At 43.9% G+C, this 7786-nt stretch overlaps 1 long non-coding RNA gene across 1 annotated transcript; it reads right to left on the reverse strand.

Moving 5' to 3' along the window:
- Window positions 1-2256: 2256 nt before the first annotated feature.
- On the reverse strand, window positions 2257-3754 carry LOC111733523. The gene is made up of 2 exons (XR_002778014.1): window positions 3343-3754; window positions 2257-2556 (listed from the first exon to the last, which is right to left on the reverse strand). It is a non-coding gene; the product is annotated as an uncharacterized LOC111733523 (long non-coding RNA).
- Between the last annotated feature and the right edge of the window lie 4032 nt (window positions 3755-7786).

The raw sequence follows: 7786 nt of genomic DNA on the forward strand, positions 1-7786 counted from the left end.
ATTTTCTAGTGCAACACTTGGAATACCCATGAGAATGTTTCTCTAAGATTTTGTCTCTACTGGAAAAACTATTCATTATCCTTAGTGCACTGGCAAAGTCCAGTTATGATCTACAATATTATATTGCTCAGGGTTCTTGGTTGCAGACAACAGAATCCAGTCTAATTAAAAAAGTGGTTATTATAGAGTATTAGGCACCTTAAGGGATTTCTTTCAAAGACTTAAGATTTTTTAAAGTGCAGTTTTAAGTTCACAGCAAAATTGACAGGAAAGTAGAGTTCCCATATACTACTTGCCCCCCCACACACATAGCCTTCCCCACTGTCAACATCTCCCACCAGAGTAGTACATTTGTTACAGTTGATGAACCTACATTGATATGTCATTATCATCCAAATTTAAGTACATAGTTTACCTTAGAGTTGGTTCACTCTTGGTGTTGTATATTCTATGGGTCTGGACAAATGAATAATGAGATATATCCATCATGATAGTATTGTAGTTTTACTGCCTTAAAAATCCTCTGTGCTCTGCCTATTCTACCTTTCCCCAACCTCACCCCTAAACTCCTGCAACCTCTGATCTTTTCACTATCTCCATAGTTTTCCTTTTCCAGGATGTCATGTAGTTGAAACACAGAACATAGCCTTTTCTGATTACCAAGTGCTTCGTGCGCTTAGTAATATGCATTTAAGTTTCCTCCATGTTTTTTCATGGCTTGATAGCTTATTTCTTTTTAGTACTGAATAATATTCCATTGTCTCAATGCATCACAGTTTATTTATCCACTCACCTGGTGAAGGACCTCTTGGTTGTTTCCAAGATTTTTGGGGCAATTGTGAATTAAGCTTCCATAAACATTTGTGTGCAGGTTTTGTGTGGTCATAAGTTTTCAATTCTTTGCTGAAAGGAGTCATTGTATGGTAAGAGCATGTTCATTTTTGTAAGAAACTGCTAAACTATTTTCTAAAGTAACTATGCCATTTTACATTTTCATCAGCAATGAATGAGTTCTTGTTGCTCCACATCCTCATCAACATTTGGTGTTGTCAATGTTCTTGATTTTGGCCTTTCTAATGGGTGTGTAGTGGTGTCTCATTGCTCTTTTATTTTGCATCTCCCTGATGACATATGATGTGGAGAATCTTTTCATATACTTATTTGCTATGGTGAGTTTTCCGTTTAAAATCCTTGTTAGTTAATTCGGTGTTTTCTTATCGTTGAGTTTTAAGAGTTCTTTGTATATTTTGGAGCTTTCTATTGGTATAGTCTCAAGCTCAAGCTTTCCTTACCCATGTCCAGTCTACTAATAAGCCCATTGAAGGTATTCTTTATTTCTGTTACAGTATCTTTTATCTGTTGCATTTCTTTTTGGTACTTTCTGGGAATTTCTATCTCCCTGCTTACAGTTCCCATCTGTTCTTGCATGCTGTCTACTTTATCCTTTGGAGCCCTTAGCATATTATATCCTAAATTCCTGGTTGGATAATTCCCTCTATGCCTAGTTTTGATGATTGCTCTGTTGCTTTGTCTTTTTATATGAGAGTCATTATTTTTCACGGAAAAGCAGAACTTTTTGTTTCACTGGAGCAGTGATAGTCCTTTTACAAATCAGTTCTGAGCTCCCAACACATTTTTTCAAGTCACATAGAAAGTTTAAAAACATGTTGTCCAATACAAACCCGAAAGTAGGACTAAGTGTTTGTGAGTCAGGCAGGACCTACCATTTTATGGCACCCTTCCTCTGGAAGAGTTTAAGTGTGCATACATATCGCAGCCGTTTCATAGGCACCTCAAATGTAGTAGATGGCCCTCAGGCACCCCACACTGCCCACCAATCCAGGGCAGCCACAGCCTGCCCTCTGCTCCCACCATCAGGGCCAAAGAAGCCACGAAAGGGGCTGTGAGCAATCACTTGTCAGGGCTCTGCTCACTCACAACCTCTGCTGCCCTTGGCCTCCTCTCCCCATGCCCTCAGGAAGCATTAGCCTTGAGAGGGGCCTTAGTTTTTGCCTTTTTATTGCACACAAAATGAGGGCCACATGGGGAAATGAGGTCTAAAGTCTATGATTTCAGAGCTGAGGGAAGACCACCACACCAGAAGACCAATTCAGCCCACAGGCTACCCAGGAAAGAGATGGATAAGCTGCCCATTACAAGAAAATGTGTGAAGGGCCTCATGTTGCAAACTGCTATGGGAGTGCCAACTGTTATTTTCCCAGGGCTGCTGTAACAAAGTACCACAAATCAGGTGGCTTAAAACAACAGAAATTTATTCTCTCACATTTCTAGAGACTAGATGTCCAAAATCAAGTTGTGGGCAGGGTTGGTTCCTTCTGAGGGCTCAGAGGAAAAATCTATTCCATGCCTCTTGTGTAGCTTCTGGTAACCACCAGCGTTCCTTGGCTTGTAGACACATCACTCCAATCACTATCTCTGTCTCTGTCTTCATGTGGCCTTCTCCCTATATGTCTCTGTCTTCTCATGGCATTCTCTTATTAGAATACCAGTCATATCTGATTAGGGCCTACTCTAATGGCCTCATCTTGATTACATCTGCAAAGACAATTTCCAAATAAGGCGACATTCATAGGTTAGCACTTCAATAAATCTTTTTGGGAGATACAATCCAACCTATAACATGTAGCAAAAGAACAGATATCTGTCTGCAGGTGGGGAAAAGCTTCAAGGAAGAGGTAATAAAGAGGAGAACCTGGCCAAGGCCTTATCACACACGGTTACTTGATGCTTCAAAATCATTCTGTTTTGAAATGATAAAGGTGTAACCAAGAGTTACAGCATAAATTCTGAGAAGGCAGCTGCATGGGCTTATGTGTCAAATCCCACTACCCTCACCTCCAGTTCTTTGGATCCCGGCAAGCTCTCTCTGAGCCTCTTATCTCCTCATCTGTAACAATACAAGTATCACTACCTGCTCCACAATGTGAGATGTGAGTTCAGTGCCTGGCACAAATAAGCCCGCAGAAAAATGGCTTCCTACCTGCTCCCTCCTGTCCCCTGCCAACTTTGTCAACATTCTCTTTACTGCCCATTTTACCTACTTTTAAAGATACTAGTTGAATAAAGAAATGAACTGAATCCTATACATCCCTTCAAGAATACAGACCTCTCCTGTTTAATGCTGAATGGTTTAACTTTGGGTATTTTACAGTAATTAGAGTAGTACTTCTGAAAGATGTTTGATTTAATTTTACATATTCTACAAAAGTTTACCCACATAACTGGTATGAATCTCTTTCTTGATGTAACATTAGATTCTAGGCTCCATTGCACCAGGCTGGTAGAGAATGTAACCCCAATCACTCCTGGGCTCTCACTCACCTTCCTGGGGCAGTGTTGAGCTTTGAGTCATAACATGATGCCAAAGTTTCTCTCATTCCAGCTGCATGAGCTCTTGGGTCTGTGGCTCTGTGGCATCCAAGCCAAGAACAGCGTCCCCACCAGTGTTCCACTTAGCCAGGCCCTGCGAGGCTCTGCCCTCCTCCAGACCAGACACAAAGCAGGGGTCTCCCTGCCTGGGAGAATATTCAGTACCCTCCCCACCCCATCAAGAATGCATCATGTATCCTGCTACCTGCTGGAATGAGAGACTATAAAGGGAGAAATAAGGAGTAAAAACTACAGATAAATTTTTCAAGAATCCGTCTCTCCATGCAGGATTTTCCCTAAGGTTCACCCAGATAGAAGCATGGGCATGTCAGCAAAGGAGAACCTCTAACGGCACATTTCAACAACCAGCTTTAAAATGCTAGGGGGGGAAAAAGTTTTGACCACAAGTTAAAATCCTTGAAAACTATTTTCTTAGAAGCTAAAGAGAAAAGATGCCTAAATAAAAGTGTCTATGTTGGAGGCAGTAAGAATCCGTGACCCTCAGGAAACCATTTCACCTCTTCTAAAGCTATCTGCCTCGTAGGACTGTTGGGAGGATTAAAGGAGAGTCAGCACATAAAACAGTGCAGGCTGCACAGAGCTTGATAAATTTGTGTATGTTACTATTGTTATGACTACAAATGGGAGTCATCACTACGGACAGCAATTAGAAACGATGCCCAACATTATTTTTCTTTCACTATATATACAGTACTAGAAGCAGCCTTCCCATTTCTGCAAAATTCTCGAAAAGCCCTTTCCGGAGATTTTTAAAGGAACACACACTTACCCCAAAGGCCTGAACAAAGGTCATATAACTTGACTTTCTTCCTTCAACCCATGAAGACAATTCAAGTTATGACTTCAAGTTCAGGGGCCGAAGACACTGAAGGCTAAGCTTCCTACATCATGAAACCATTTTTTCTGGCCACAATTCATGTGAAGAGGTAAGTCTGTGCATTAAAATTACTCTTGCAGCTATAAATCTCATGCATATTTCATATTTACAGCCTAAGAATCTGAAAACACACAGTGAAAGACTAGCATATCACTTCTCCAGAAAGAAAAATCCCCATCCCTATCCTGTGCCTTCCCTCAATGGGCAACTAAGAAGTTTAGCTTTCTAAAGAACCAAAACTATCAAGAAAGGTACATTTAAAAACTTAACTTGGCTCACTGTGTCCCACCATGCCACAATAGCTTTAAAGCACAGCCAAAACAATAGACCTAGGGCTGATCGCAGTCCGGTTAAAGTCAGGCAAGTTTAGGATGATTAAAATGATCGTTGCAAGAGTCAGCAGGAGCTATTCAAACAAGGACAAGTGTTTCAATCAAATGACTTGCCAGCTTCTACACTGTTTGGTTTACACCAACTGGAGACTTACTGTGTGCATGGGGAGTAAAGGCAACAGCTGTAGGCAGTCCTCTTCCCACACCGGGACAGGGATGCAGGGCACATCTCGAGTATGGTCTGAGGTCCAAAGGACATTAGTCAGTGGGCACCATAATGTGAGTTCCCAAGAGTTAATGGAAAAGCAGAAACTTGAGCAAAGAGAAGTATGGGGCTGAGGGTAGGGAAAAGAGTTCCAGAATAAAAAAAGCATCTTTGAAATGCATATACTATAATTAAACATTGCATATCATAGTTAAGCTAAAAGTACCAACAAGTAGAGTTGTGAGTTAAACTATACTAACTTTTTGTCAAAGTGTCATATTTATTGTAGTACTTATAAATTTTGTAACCACTTAACATTTGTAACACCATTTTTTATTATCTTTTTTTAAAAAATGTGTCACTGGTGAAGTTTTTGAGGATTGTGTACCAACCTCACTTATTCCATAAGCCCTATAGTTTTTTTTAATAACTTATCTTGAAATAATAATACAGGAAGTTACAAAAATAATACAAAAATTCCCCTGTACCCTTCACCCAACTTCTGCCAATAGTGACATCTTCTGGAGCTGTAGCACAATAACCAAGACACTGGTACAGCACTGTTAACCACAGACCTTCTTCCATTTTGAGCATTTTTTAAAATATGCATTCATTCATGTGTTAAGCGACCTCTTCTCATGTCACATGCACCTTTCTCATTCACCTTTCCTCACTACTTTCTTTCCATCTACAAGCCGAACCACTTACATAACCTAACTCTCCATGCATCCTCATTTCCCTATTCTGATCTCCTCTACCACTTAAGTTTATCTTGTGCTATTATATTTATGCAAACTAGTCCAAAACCTTTTGGAATAACAAAGAGAAACATATATATTACATATTACATATATATCTATATTAAACTTTGGTTTATGTCTCAACACCTTTGCAAACATTCCCTCTCAAAAAAAATATTTTAAAGAATCTATTTCTTCTACTTAAAATCTCTGTCTCATCAAATTCCTGTTCATCCTCTACTCTGGGTATCTTCCTAATTTGGCTGAAGGCTGGAACATCCTTCAGCCAAATTAGGAAACCTCTGTCTATTCTTCCAGGCAGCACTTATCAGAATGTATAAATGATTCTGATGTGTTAATACACTAATAAAATGTATTAACTGTTTATTTACATATTTGTCTTCTTGACCAGACTAGTAGAACAAGGAACATTTTTCTTCCTCCTTGCTTCCTTCCTTCAACAATTACTTCCTGAGACCTACTCTGTGCCAGGTTGTACAGTGGGAGCCAGCTCTGCTCTCAGGGAATTTCTGTCAGGACATGCATATTAGCCTTTGTAGGCTACTGGCAATAACTGGAACTACATAAACATTTACTGGTTGACATTTCAAGCAATTCCTCACCCTTCCCACCAATGTAAGCCTATGAATATGACATGACACTCATAGGTATCTCTACAACCTGCAGTTCCCACGCAGAATATCTTGGGCACCTTTAAAAAATTGTGAAATTCGAATCGCCAAGCTGGCAGGGCTGCTAGCCTGAATCAGTGGGCAAGGCAGCAAGCATTTACCTCCTGGTGACCTGAAGGGAAAAAAAAAGGCTTTCTGCACTGAAAGCTCTCCAAAATCTTGTAACTTCACGCTTCGCAAAGCCTGACTCCATACCTGGTACCAGGGCGCAACAACAGAGCTGCGCGGGCAAAGCCCCTATGCCACACTCACCGCTACAATTTTCGTCTGAATCTCGCTCAGATTTGCTCCTTCCTCCCATCAGAGTGCCTTGAACTCTTCGTCAGGTCAACTCTTCGCCGGGTCGTTCATGGTTCCCAGGTAGGCGCCAAGTACCGCCACACGCCCACACTTACAAAACGTCAAGAAGGTCAATTTAAGGAACGTCAAATTAAGACCTCGTCTCCCCGAGTCCTTCACTGCCCCTCCGGTTCTCGGAGAAGACCAACTCTACCAGGAGAGTCCCAGAGAGGGTAGCAAGAAATGAGCACACGCAAAAGTGAGGGTCCCTGACCCCCAGGGCAGAGTCAGCGCCGCAGGGTGCCCGGGCGGGGGCGAGACCCAGAAGGTTCAATCAATACCGCCCTCTAAAATCAGAAACGACGCGTGCCAACATTAGAGTCTCCGAGCGAGATCCAAAATCAGGGCTCGAACATCACCCACAGGACTCCAGGACATCTCGGGCCGCCCCTCCCGAGGCTCTCCTCTCTTTCTCCCATGCCCGACGGCGCGCTGCAGCCGGCCACCTCCACTTCCCCGGGCAGCGGCGGTGCTGGCACAGCCTGGGGAATGGCCACGGAGGCCGCAGAACTGGGACCACCCGCCGCCTCAAGACGCCGGACAGTGCCCGCTGGGGGAAGGGTCAACTGGCCCGCCCGTCGGGCAGTTTCCTCACGGCGGGTGCACCTTGATGCAACCCCACAGAGTCCCGCGTGTCTAACTGGCGCCGCCTCTGGGTCGCCCTGGAGCAGCTAAATCCGGCCGCTGTCCCCGGAGAAGCGCGGGTCTGGGGGCGCCGTGAAGAACAGTTGGTCTTCAGGCACTAGGCGTGACGCCCTCCGGGTTCCAGCGGAGGAAGCAAGGAAGGGCGGGAGCCACACGACCTTTTCAGGCCGTCTGGGTGAGAGCGGGCCCCTCCGAAGCTCCGATTGAAAGGAAGCCCGACGAACGGGTAAAAGCAAGGCAGAGAAGCTTCGGCGGCAGAAGCCCACAGCCCAGAGCTTCCAGCGAAGGGGACGACTCCGCCCCAGATCCTCCGCAGCCAATCCGCTCCCCTCGATTAGCATCGGCCCCGACACTACAGTCGCATCCGGGACAGCTAGAGACCTCGCGGCTACAGGTGTTCGCTGGGGGCGGGGCAGGCTTCCCTTCACTTTGTTAACTCGGTTTCTTTTAGTGCCAAAACAGCATTCTCCTCTAAATACTCGCCCGGGGTCAGGATGCCTCCCAGCGGGAACCGACTCCGGAAACAGTCTCGGCGTAGTCCGCCC

The sequence above is a fragment of the Pteropus vampyrus genome, unplaced genomic scaffold, assembly GCF_000151845.1.
Source record: "Pteropus vampyrus isolate Shadow unplaced genomic scaffold, Pvam_2.0 Scaffold572, whole genome shotgun sequence".
NCBI lineage: Eukaryota > Metazoa > Chordata > Mammalia > Chiroptera > Pteropodidae > Pteropus > Pteropus vampyrus.